This window comes from Populus alba, chromosome 7, assembly GCF_005239225.2.
Source record: "Populus alba chromosome 7, ASM523922v2, whole genome shotgun sequence".
NCBI classification, from domain to species: Eukaryota; Viridiplantae; Streptophyta; class Magnoliopsida; order Malpighiales; family Salicaceae; genus Populus; species Populus alba.
The window spans coordinates 6,956,569-6,970,644 of NC_133290.1; positions in this window are offsets into that span (position 1 = coordinate 6,956,569).

Below are 14,076 nucleotides of genomic sequence, written 5' to 3' on the forward strand. Positions count from 1 at the left end.
ACATCAATATTGCCCGAGACCACCTGACATCAATAGTGCATACCTATATGTTGAATCCCATCTTGATCAATTTAGAGGTCTGTAGCTTCACATTCATTCGTTTGAAAGTCTTAACCAAATCAACATGAAATCTGAAAATATAGTGGCGGTTGATCGTGGACATGTTGTTGAGATCTTTGGACAAAAGAGGATGTAAACGCCTGATTTCATGGAAATAAGGTTGTAGAGGGTTTTTTTTTTTTTTTTTTCCAGTTGAATGGTGGTGGTTACAACCTCATAAGTGGTCGGAAACGCCACATTCATTCACCTAAAAGTGCCTACTCGATCATCCAAAACTATCGAAGAAAACAATTCACAGTAGTTGAATAACGTCGCCTAGGCTAAACCTTACAAATTAGGGTTTTTAATTTGGGATTTGACAAACTTCAATTTAATCCATATTCTTCCAATTTCTTTTAATTTCACTCGTAAGTTCCTCTTGAACTCCTAATTTAATGCAATTTCACCCCTACCAAACTCAATTGGCAGCCCTGAATTTAAGCGCCTTTTATAATTTGGTCCTTGATTTTTTATTTATTCAATTGGACCCCTAATTAACTATCAAACTTTTAATTTTCTTCAATTTGACCCTTGATTTCAATGATTTCAAACCTGAAATCTTGCGCTTCTTACAAGTTGGTCCTTGATTTTGGATTTCTTCAATCAAATCCCTAATTACTCATTAAACTTCAATATTTATGCAATTAAGCCCCTAATTTGACTAAATTAACTTTTAAAATTTGCAATTCGAACCCAAACTTTAATTTCTTTCAATTAAAGCCTAAATTTACTTCAAGAGCCAATTTTTATTTTTTATTTAAGTTTTAATTAATATTATTTTTTTAAAAATATTTAGTTCACTTTTTTAAAATAATAATTAATATTTTTTTATTTGTTTTTATTTCATAATGCTTTAAAGTGATTATTGTAATTTATCTTTAATTTTTTTCTTCTTTATGTGTTATATAAATAAATTATATTTACATGATGTTTTATATAAAAAAAAAATCATTTGTTTTTACTAACCACAATAAATCTCTAAGATAAAATAAAACGTATAAAAATAAAAAAGACAGTCAAAATTATATATTTGCATGTGTGTCTCTATCTTTTACTTTTGTTAGGAAGAATAACTTTGTAATTTAGTATTTAATTATTTTTAATTATTTTTTAATTTATCGATTCATATATTTTCAATTTATTTTTTTAAGTGTAAATAATATATTTTATTTTTTAATAAAAAAGATTATAATATACAAAAATGCATCCATTAGAACGTGTCCCGGATTACGGGACTATTTCCCTGATGCTTCTCTAGATTCTAAATGATAATCAAGAAATCTTAAAGGGCTGAAGCCTTAGATTTTAGAATTTTTTGTGTAGATTTGACACAATGATTACCTTCGAATAAAGAGAAGTGTCCCTCATGCTAGCTAGCCTTCGTAGGGTTATGGCAAGTAGAGCTCTTCCACATGAGCTCTTCCACCTGCTAGCTAGCTGGGAAGAAAGAAACTCAGTCAATCTTCCATTTGCTTTTCATTTCCAGTCGCCTATGATTACTTGTACCAGCCAACGACGCAAACAGCTACACGTCTCCTTCTAGTTTGCTGTTCCATTGGACTGAATCAATGCATCTGTCGACGTCCCTATGCATTTGTCAAAGTTCTTTGGTCTTAAAATTGTATATAATCTACAATGTTGAAATTAATACCTATAGGAATATGGTGTCGCCCTAGTCGTATAATCAAACAAAGTTGTCAGATTGACAAAGAGGGTAAGAGGCACGATCTGCTGGCTTAAAGACTAGTTTACAAAAGTTTGCTCTCTCCGGTGGTGGTGGTCCATCCTGGAAGAGAAGGGATGAATCTCCCAAGAAATTAAAATCCTTTTTCTGTTCCACGCTTTTTTCAAGTTTCTTTATTAATTGCAAATACGAAAGATTTAATGTTGCTTTGCATGATAATATGTATCATTGACTAGGGCATTTATTATGAAAAAATGTAAAACTTTAGATTCTGAGAATTTCTTGTATACAAAAAAAAATGTCAAATTTTCACTTCCTAAAACACTAAATACCTCCACACAGCTCATTTTGGGAGTCACTTTTATATATATATTGCAATTGATGAGGGGTATTTGGAAATGTAATAACTGTTATTTTTTTAAAGTATTTTTTACTTGAAAATACAATAAAATAAAATAAAATAATTGTTGATATCAACACATCAAAATAATTTAAAAATACAAAAAAAATTAATTTGAAATAAAAATATTCTTAAATTTTTTCAAAAACACTTTTAACATACAAAAATAAATAAAATTCAGATCATAAAAGTAAAAGAAACCATAGTTTTTCCAAGCTTAATTGAAAGATGCAGAAGATACATAGAATGGGTTTTAATCTGGTTCTTTTTTTTTTTATAAAAGAATTGAATATTATTTTTATTTTAAATTAAAATTTTAAAATATTTTTGGATTGTATTAATATATTAATATAAAAATAATTTTAAAACATATAAAATATTATTTTAAAGTAAAAATATTCTGTAAACAAATACTCTTAAAATATCAAGAAAAGACAAGACATATTTCCTGTAGAAAACCATGTAGTAGTTAGCCAAACCTCAAGACCTACAGATGCTGCCTACTAATTTTGTGTGGACGTAATATGATATAATTCTATCTAATGTCCGTGAATTGGACGGCATATCCTATAACTCTAGCTTTCTCTCATCGAAAATTATTCTTGAAAATTATTAATTGGCATGAAATTAATATTACATGTAGAGGGCAGTTTTTCCAACTTTAAAGAGTTGACCTGATTATTAAGGAGGTTTGATTTTTTTTTATTTATCTAGATTTAAATTTTAAAATCAGCTGTGAAAATAATTTATTAATTTTTTTTCTGAATGCACTAAATTCATGGTGAATTCTTAATATTGTATGGAAATAAGTTTGGTTTTGATTAATTTATACACTCAGTTTTCTTTCTATCAATACCTAATTTATACAACTTTTTAAATTATAATATATAAAATTATTAATTCTGAGAGGTATAATTTAACTTGTTAGATTTTAGATTTGTATTTTAGAAATTACCAGTTTGAGTCTCGTAAATTTATATTTGTGGTTAATTTTATGATATAATATATGGAAAATATTTTGAATATTTATATTAATAAAAAAAATATAAAAATTATTAATATAGCTGTAATATTGGACCGCAATGACTGCAAGCAAGAAGCTAGGGAAGGTACAGGTGTTGAAAATTACAGACGAACGCATGCACTTTGACGATGTCTGGGGTACAATGTATTTGCCCTGGCATTTCTTTCTTGATTTGACACTATATCACGTTGTAGATATTTCTGTACTCTATAATCATTTTTTTTCTGAATTTAAGCAAACACATAGCTTTCATCTTTATCGATAAGCATCTCTTTATGAATCAAACGATGGATGTGATTCATCTCCCCGACATATGTGGAAATATAGGCTCATTACCTAGTTTTATTCTTCATGGATATGTTTAGAATTCTAGTAAAGGTAATAATTTAAAATATTTTTAATTAAAAATATATTAAAATAATTTTTTTATTTTTAAAAAATTATTTTTAATATTAATACATCAAAATCATTTAAAAATATAAAAAATATTTATTTTAAACAAAAATAAATTTAAACTTTTAAAAATATGATTTGCACTGTATTTCTAAATACATTCTAATTATAAATATATTTTTTTACTATATGATTTTCATTTTTTTTATTTTTTTTTATTTATTGTTAAAAGTATTTTTTTGTATCCAGCAATTTTTGTATTGCTCGGTTCAAATACCAAGTAAACCTATCTTGAGATCATTTAATTTGTTTAAAATAAATATTACAGTATGTGAATTGAATTGAAGATTTATTACACCTTTATAATCTTTTAATTAAGTTCTTCATTGATGAAAATGTATTACAGTATTTTACCTTCACATTTATAAGTTCATAATGTGTGCTATATCACTAGCTTTCATTGCTTTTCTCTAATGGATGAAAGTATGTCTTGCTTTTTCTTTTTTTTTTTTTGTCTTTTAGGATTATAACATTTTTGAAACAAACAACGAAGGAGTGAGGCTTGTTTATGGGACATGTTTCGCTTCTTTTTTTATCCTTTTTTATATGAGGTGATTTAATTAATCATTGTTGTTCTATTTTTTAATTATTATTTATTTATTTATTTATTTATATGGATGTTTGAGTTAATTTATAAATATTTCGACTAATTTCACGAGTTTTAAAATTAATAATTATATAAATTTTCATAACTATCATATTAGTAATTACAAGATTTGAATTTTAAATCATAAAAAAAGTAAATTTTTTAATTCAAATCTCTTTTCATTTGAGCACCTAATAGATTACTACTATTTCTAGTTCTGAATGTATATAATTATTATAATGAATGCACTAACGAGGTATCATGAGACTTAAAAAAGGAAGAAGAGAGAAATGCATGCAGTAATGAAGATATAGAATAATGTTTTAAAAGAGCAAAAATCCACGTAATATTTGACATTTTAGATATAAATAATATCTATTATAATCATGACATGTTTCAAGCTAGGAAAAAGACACCGCAAAACGAGGCATACGTGGGATGTAATGTTTCTAACACTTGACATGTGTATTGCTTGAAACATGTAATATTTGACATTTTAGATATAAATAATATCTATTATAATCTGGGATCTTTTTACCACAAATGTAGTGACATGCATGTGATGCCTCTACCACCTGACACATGTTATCTTGACTAAGATTTTTTTTTTTTTCATATCATACATAATGATAATTGGATCTTAATATTTTCTTTCTCTATTTAATGAACAAAATAGTTGCATTGTTATTAATACAATTCATTGTTATGATATTAAATAATTTTAATACTTCTAGGCACATTCATTCTTGCTTATTTAGTAAAAATTAAAATAATGATGTTTAGTGATTTGTTTTTTAAATTTCTTATCTTTGAGTTATTAAATAAAAGAACAGGTACATAATATCAATTGCATGCATTCCTTTTGATTATTGTTAAATAATCCAAAATTAAATAAAGAAAAAATACAAACATAAAAAAAGAAGAAGTTAGGATTTTATAGATCACTTTATTATAAAGTTATTCTTTTAATCTAAATATAAAGATATTATATATAATCTAAATTTAAATTATTATTCTATCCTTAATGAATAAAACAAAATAAATATATTTCTTAACATCTCCTCTCAAACTCACAATCCAACAGCTACAAGCATTGAGAGTTTACCAACTAGAAAACAAAAACAGGAAATAGAATGTGACTTGGTAAAAAAAATCTACAATATGCAAAGAAGAAGAAACAAAAGACAAAGTAATGATGTCATGCTTGAGATGATGACGAGTAAGATGACAATCGATCCCAATATGCTTAGTTCATTCATGAAAAACCAAGGTGTGGAAAATCTAAAAAGAATTATAGTTGTCACAATACATAGAAGTAGGATGAGAAAATGAGACTCCAATATCCGTAAGTAACCAACGTAATCAAACAATCTCTATGATAGGAGATGTCATAGCATGATATCCTGCTTCGGTTGAAGATTGAAAAATAATAAATTGTTTCTTTCTCTTTCAAGAAATAAAAAAATCACCTAAAAAGATACAGAAACCAATAATAGACTTGCGATATGTTAGATCATTGTCATGATCATCATCAAAGTATGCACGCAACTCTAAGGAAGAGGTGGATGAAAGTAAAAGACTCTAAAAAACTGTTCCCCGAATATATTACAAAATACAAAGAATAAGGGCCTAATGGACGGGTAGTAGGAGAAGTAACAAACTAACTAACAACATGAACAACATATATGCAATATTTAGACGAGGAATAATAAGATATATCAAGCTCTCAACAATAGTATGATATAAAGTAGGATATGATAAAGATAAACCATCAGAAGAAGAATATCTTACATTAACCTTAAAGAAAGTATTTACAGTCTTATTATAAGTGAGTTTAACCCACTCAAGAATATCTGCTCTATATTTCAATTAATAAAGAAGGTAACCTCTAGGTAAGTAAGCTACCTCAATACCTAGGAAATATTGAAGATAACTCAAATTCTTCATTTCAAACTGTCTAGTCAACTCTATTTTAAAAACTGAACTACCATCAATGTCATCACCAGTAATAATAATGTCATCACCAGTAATAATAATGTCATCAACATATAAAGAAAACATCGTATGACCTGTATTAATGCACTTAATAAAAAAAGCAGAATCATGACTACTAGAAACAAATCCAAGAAAAAAGATCACAACAAAAAATTTCTTATACCAAGCAAGAAGTCCTTGTTTGAGATTATATCCCTCTTTCTTGAGCTTATAAACATACACAGAGTCATGTGAAACACTAGGAAGGGGTGCCATATAAACTCATTTTTTTGAAGATCTCCATTCAAGAAGTTATTTTTAACATCAAGTTAAGAAATATATTATAGTGTTGAGAGTATTCTTTTGCAACCAACTTAGCTTTGTATCGCTTAATAGACCCATCATAATTAGTTTTGATCTTATACACCTAACGACAACCAACAAAATTTTACTAGGAGGTAGAGGAATGAAATCCCAAGTATTTGTCTTACACAAAGTAAAAAGTTCCTCATCTATAACTTGTTGCCAAAGAGGATCAAGAATTGTCTCTTTATAAAAAGAAAGCTGAGAGAGACAATGAATAGAAGCTAAAAAGAAAGTAAATAATGAAGAACAACAATAATAAGTAAAATCTGTTAACTTTATGGAGTTACAAATGTGTATAGCTTGACGTATAGGTGGATCCATAATCTCAGACAGAGCTTGAAGGACTATAGAGGAGAATGAAGCTTCAGGTGTACTAGAGAGTAAAGTGTCAGTACCTGTGAGAATGAAGCTTCAGGTGTACTGGAGAGTAAAGTGTCAATACCTGTAGAATGATCAATATGAATTTGTCGAACATGAGAAGTATTTGAGGTACTAGGAACTTGAGATGATAAACTATCTGAATTCTTAGAAAAATGATCTATATGAATAATATCAAATCTCGTCAAGCTATGAGTAGTGGATGGAATAGAAAAGAAAGGTATATGATCAAGAAACAATATGACGAGACACATAAAGTTTCTAAGTTATTGGATCAAAACAACGATACCCTTTTTTACCTTCACCATAACCAAGAAAGACATAAATAACATATCGAGAGGATAACTTACTATGTTCTACATGAGGATGAAGAACAAAATAAGTACAACCAAAAACTCTAAAGGAGGAATAATCACAGGCATACCTATTTAACTTTTTGAAAGGAGAAAAACCTGAAATATGAGAAGATGAAATTGTATTAATCAAACTTAAAAGAGTAAGAATAGTTTCTTCCTAAAACTCATTAGGAATAGAAGTAGACAATAAGAGAGAATGAGCAGTTTTGACAATGTGCCTATATTTTCTTTCAACAACTCCATTTTGCTCGGGAGTATCTGTATATAAAGTTTGGTGAGTTGTTCTATCTAAGGCAAGCAACTCATAAAATTTATTAGAGGTGTATTCCATACTCAAATCACATCTAACCCAACAATAACGAGTATGATTATCAATAAAAAAATAATATCAAGACCTTCCTTTTATGGAAACAAGAGAAGGTCCCCTTACATCAAAATAAATCAAGTCAAATAGTGAAAAAAAAAATACTTTGATTAAAAGGAAAAATAGAAAATTTCATTAAGTTACATCCACTACAACGAGAAATATCACAAGTTTGTAAATTTTCTAAAGCTATTATGGATGCCAAAAATCTCAAATGAGAAGATGAAATATGACCTAAAAGAGAATGTCATAAGTATAAACTAAAAGAGGAAGGACTCAAATGAAAAGAAAACAAATCAACACTAGAAGTAGCAATAACAATAATAACTAGCACTTTTAACTAATCCAAAATATATAATTTATTCTCCCTACAGCCTGTCCCAATTAACTTCTGAGATTTCAGATCTTGTATACAGTAAAAAGATGGGGGGAAAATAACTAAATAATCATCAGAATCACATAACTAACTAACAGAAGTAAATTTAACCTGAGTTTCAGAATAAGATAAACATTAGGGAGGGACAAGTGAGGTGTGATAACATAACCAACACCTGCTAAGGGTATAAAAGTGCCATTAACAGTCATAACAGGAATATAGAGTCAAGGGAAGCATACGTAAAAGATGAAGAATTTAGAGCTACAGAGCTCCAAATTGAGCAAAGTTGGATTCCATGAAAGGTGTGCACCCCCTATAACAAATTTAAGTGGTCTCAAGTGATGATGATATCATAATTGCTCTGACAAAGCCTTGAAAATGAGCAACTCTGTCAGCCCTAACAATCTTGGTTGATCGAGTTGGCAACTCAAACACTTGAATATGGAGCTACAAACCTCCAAATTAAGTAAGGTTGATTTAAATGATACTTTTGCATCTCCTCTACCAACTTCAGGTGGTTTTAGGCAATGTTGACATTAGAATTGCTCCAACAAAGCTTTGAAAGTGGGCAACTCAATCATCCCTGATAGTGTAACTATCTTGCAAAAATAAAATTGGTTTTTATGTATTCACATACAAAGCCTCCTTATTGGGTCCTTATCAATGGTTCATAACACTTATCTCAAGATCAAGAGATCAAAAATGAATTCAAGACCTTTCAAAACCCAAGAGGAGAAAAGAGTGAAAGAAAAAAAAAGAAAAAAAGCATAAGAAAAGATAGGAAAAAAAAAAAAAGAGTAATAACAATTAGAAATATAAGGTTGGAGATTCAAGAGTAAAAACAAAGTTTTCCTAAAGCTTTGTAAACTTGTGAGAGGAAAAACTTTCCAAATAAAAGCCAAAAGAGAGTAGTTGTTTTAGGTATACATTGCAGACTCAAAAGTAGGTAATTTGTGGCCTGCTTTTGTTGTTTTATTGTTTGTTTTATTTAATGTTTATAGTTACAAGCATAAGAAAAGAGTTTTGAATGCATAATAAACAATATTGCATTTATCTCTTTGTTGTTATGATTTATGTTTCAAGAAGTTATTTTAAAGTTTTCTTTATGTTTTTAATGTATTCAAATTGTTGTTTAAGTTCTATTTTTGATATATAAATGTTGTCTTAAGCTTTGGTTTAGTTAGAGTTATGCATGTTTAAAGCAAGGATGTTTATTGTTAGTTTTTTAGATTCAAACATGTTTGTTTATGTTAGGGTGACTTGTTTGGATAAAGAAAACATATTTTAGAGGTCAAATATACCAATTCCTAGGGTTAATAGTGGCTGGGTTGCTAGGTTAATTTTCTGGGCAATGGTTGGGTTTATAGGCAATGTTCTTCATGTTCTTGGGAACAACATTGCCTTACCCCCTTGATTTGGACCAATTTCGGTTCATTTATTTGCACATACACCTTCCTTATGCATGATTATTGATCCTTGTATGATTTCCAACATGTATGTGCCTTCAGTTTGTTCATATCTAGTTTGGTTTGAGAGCCATGTTGTTAGGTTCAAGTTGAATGTTCTTCATTCATTCTTTATGTTCTTCCGAAGAACATTGCCTTAACTACATGATTTTAACTTGTTTTGTTTCATTTATTTGCTCAGGACCCTTCCTTATTCATGATTAACAAATAATCTAGTGTTTATTTGCGTCAGTAACATGATTTCAATGACTTTTAATCCAAAGGTTTTTGTTTTGAACTGAAACCTATTTTGACAAAACCCGTGACTTTTAATGAAAATTGAAGTGATTGGATGCTAGATTATTGATTCTTGCATGATTTCTAATATGCATGTGCCTCCATTTTGATCAAATATGGTCTGCTTTGGAATCCATGTTGTTGGGTTCATGTTCGGTGTTTGTTTTTTGTTATGTTTGATCCATTTCGTTCAAGAATTTTTGAGTTTTTATGTTTTTTAGGTGTTTAATCTTTTTTTTACTTTGGTTTTATTTTTAGGTCAAACCAAGATTTTTGGGTCGGTTTATGGTCGAACCAAAAATTTCAGCTTAACCCAATTGAGTCGATCCAGTAAAAAAAAAAAGACTATTTCTTTTTTTTTTTCCTTTCATATGGCCAAAATCCAAAAAAAAAATTGAGCATTTATTTTAAAAATCTAAAATACTTTTGCATGGATTTTACAATAAGTTTGTAAAAATCCAAAGGATTTTGGCCTACATTTCAAAAATACCAAAATAATTTTTTTTTTAATATATGAGCTTATGAATATATACGTAAAATATATTCTTGATATTAAATAAAAAATAGTTTATTTTTACTTTTATATTGGAATTAGAACAATTAGGTTTTTTACCTGATAAAATAAAGACTTTCTTATCGAGAAGGATTTTTCTTGAACATTATGATCGCTGATCGCCGCGACGGTGTACATTTGTAACATGTATAATTAATTTTATTTTATTTTTGTTGATTATTTGATTCTATTTTAATTGCACAAAAATAAAAAAAGAATTGAGACATGTGAATTGTAAATTTAATTATACGAGTATCTTTTTCCCGGCAACAAATAATTCAATTTTTCCATGTACTAGTTTTATGGGGTGGGAGAGCTACGACAAAATGGAGAGAGAGAGAGAGAGAAAGAGAAATGTGGAATGAAATCAATGCATGCGTGGACGTGTCTTAACACATAAAAGGAAAGAAGAATTGCCAAAAAGTCTCTTGGAGGGATGGATCAGCAAGGCAAATGTCTTTAGATCTGCCTTAAATGGACAGGCAAAAACACCATGGCATGCAGCAATTGGAAACCTTCATTTGATGTAGCCATTTAAAAGCCAAGGTGCATGAATCATGAACTAAACAAAGAAAAAGTTCACCCTTCGAGCTTATTCAGAGACCAATTTTATTTCAGCAGTATATCCATACAGTTTCCAAGGCTAAATTAATAATAATAAAAAAAGAGGTTTTTTTATTTTTATTTTTTTTTATTGTAAGGCCTAGTCGGCTTTTAACTATATACAACTTGAATAACCCTCCTCTTTCTGTCCTTCCAGAGCCAACATAACTGGAATTTATTCACAAATCATTGAAAATGGCCCAAGTTATTCTCATCTTTACTGACTATCGTCTATATGATGAACTAAATGACGAAAGCAGAAAACTGAAGAGTTGTATATATAGTATCCATTTTAATATCTATGGTATCCACCTAAATTAGAATTGTTTTTCCTACTTTCGTTTTAATATATAGTATCCATCTTAAATAACATAACTTTTTACCCCACAACAAATTAAAAGACACATTCATCAACACGGCAGTATATTTATATAAACAACGTAATTGATCAAGAAAATGAACAGAACAAACTACTGCAAATAACAAGAATTATTGCATAAGTAGAACCAATCCAGATAGAAATCTAAGCAGCACACAAACATAGAAACAAGATGTAGCTGGATAATTGAACCTGCTGTGAAGATCTCAGATACGTAAACTACTAGAACTTAACCATATTTGTTCAAGCTAATCGTAAAACTTGTAATGGGTATTTATAGATCAGATTTCTTATTTTTATATTCACTCTCTACATATTATTTATTGTTGTGTAAAAGAATTTAGATATTTATACTTTATTTATTGGGTTTCGAGTATATATGTATATATGTTATCCAATTATTATTTATTATTTATTATAGTTATATTAAGCTGATTGTATCGGTGCTGAAGGTGAATTACAATAATGCATATAATAGGTGGCAGAAGATAACAAAGAAAGGTTTCGATGCAATCTCTCAAATCATTTGGGTTGGGAATCTTTTCGTTAAGTACTCTGTAGTCCTATAGCCTACACTGAAAAAAAAGAAGAAAAGGTGGACCAATGTACAATTTTCAACAAGCTACATGGTTGTCTACCTGCTAGCGTAACGGGTGATGCTTTGCATATATTGCGTACTTAATTACGTGATCACCAACTGGACTCCACAAATAGCATCGTGATTTTGAAGTTTTGACTCGGCCAGGAGGATCATGATAATCAGAGATCATCTTGACATATACTTGCGGCTATATATATATATATATATATAACATCTGTACATCTGTATCAACTTGTAGTTTTCTAACAAAGATCATCTGTTTCCACCTTGAAGGGTCAAGTAACAAAGAATATAATTAAATATAGAAGGTTAGATTAATTACAAGCCTTAAAAAAAAAAAAAAAAAAAAAAAAGGTGAAATCCACCTGGAATTCCATGCTTTTGCGTGTTCACGGTTCTTTCCGACACGATGGAATAATTGTCAATAAAACATACATAGTTTCTTGAGACCACCAAACTGCGAGAAAATTAAGGTGAACAGTACTCCTGCCAAACAAACTTGACCATGTTTCCCTGCTTGCAATCAAGAAAGTATAAGTTCAATTACGTGAGCCGTCGAGAAGGGTTGACAAGGTTAGTTTTATGCCGCAGCATCCCATAACAAGAGACTAGTCTAACGGATATGTGTGGGAAGAAGAAGAACTTCATGGACTCCATTAATTTATTTAATCCGAATGGTTACGTTTTTTTTCAACTGCAACTTCCACGGCAATGAATGCCTAGCTAGATTCAAAATATACACATCTTAGAAATAAATAAATAAATATTTGCATCTCAACATCGATCCATTGCCGTTTAGATTAGCTATATAGGCGGTGGTTGGGAGGTCAATGTCTCATGTACATTATGTTACGAAATATGACTTAATCATATGGTATGACCCAGTGAATATTAGATTTATTAACACACCACGTCTTCATGTTGATTAGCTTACAAATTCCCAGATATATATAAACTTGACGGACGAGGAAAAACTTTTTCTTAATGTATATTAATGTTTTTCATCGAAAAAAAATTATTATTCATCCTTCACATTTTGTCTTTTCGATTGATGGAGATATATGCTTACTTTAATTCATGCTTTAATTAAAATACGCACATATACATAATTTCTATCACTATTGATATCACCATACCCTATATCACGAAAACCAAGTTTTTCTTTATTCAACTCGCATGTCATGAGAAATAATATGAACAAGTTATTAAACCTCACGGAGTTATAATTTTATTTTAAAAAAATCAGTATCATTTATGTGAATATTTGTTTATAATTTAACAGCTAAAAGATTGAAGAGGCATTCTAATAACATGACGAATGTGTCGGCTGAGAATAATAAAAGGCTTAACCAATTAGTTAGTTAATATTTTTTATTTATATATATATAGGGCAATATACAATAGTTATTGTAGAGATCTAAATACAAGAATAAGCCTATCAACATTTCATAATCGCATACAAACCTATATTGTGCAATTTCCTATAATATGTCCTCTCAAGTTGAGGGAAGAGAGTTAACCCGAAGTTTGAAATGAAGAGTAGTAAAAAATTAGTTGAAAGTGGCTTAGTAAAAACATCAGCAAGTTGATCCTTAGAAGAAATAAAATGAGTCTAAATGTCCTTCTTAGCAACCATGTCGCGTACAAAATGATAATCAACCTCAACATGTTTAGTACAAGTATGAAAGATAGGATTCACAGACAAATAAATAGCACTAAGATTATCACACTAAATCATAAGCATAGAAGTAGGTGTAATATATAGATCAGACAATAAATATTAAAGCCAGGGAACCTCATCAGTGCCATCAGCTAAGGCTTTATAGTCAGCTTCGGTAAAAGAATGAGCAAAAGAGGAGTTATGATTTTCAAGAGATTAAGGTATCACTAAAGAAAACAAAAAAGCAACCCATAGACATACGATCATCAACCCAATTAGTATATGTAAAACCATGTCAAGCAAAGGAGGAGTTATAGGTGATATATAAGTAAAATATATATATATATATACACACACACACACACTCTTAAGATAACGTAGAATGCATTTAACGGCAATCCAATATGCATCGGTAAGAGCATGCATAAACTAACATACCTTGTTAATAGCAAAAAAAAAAAAAAAAAAATTGGTCTCA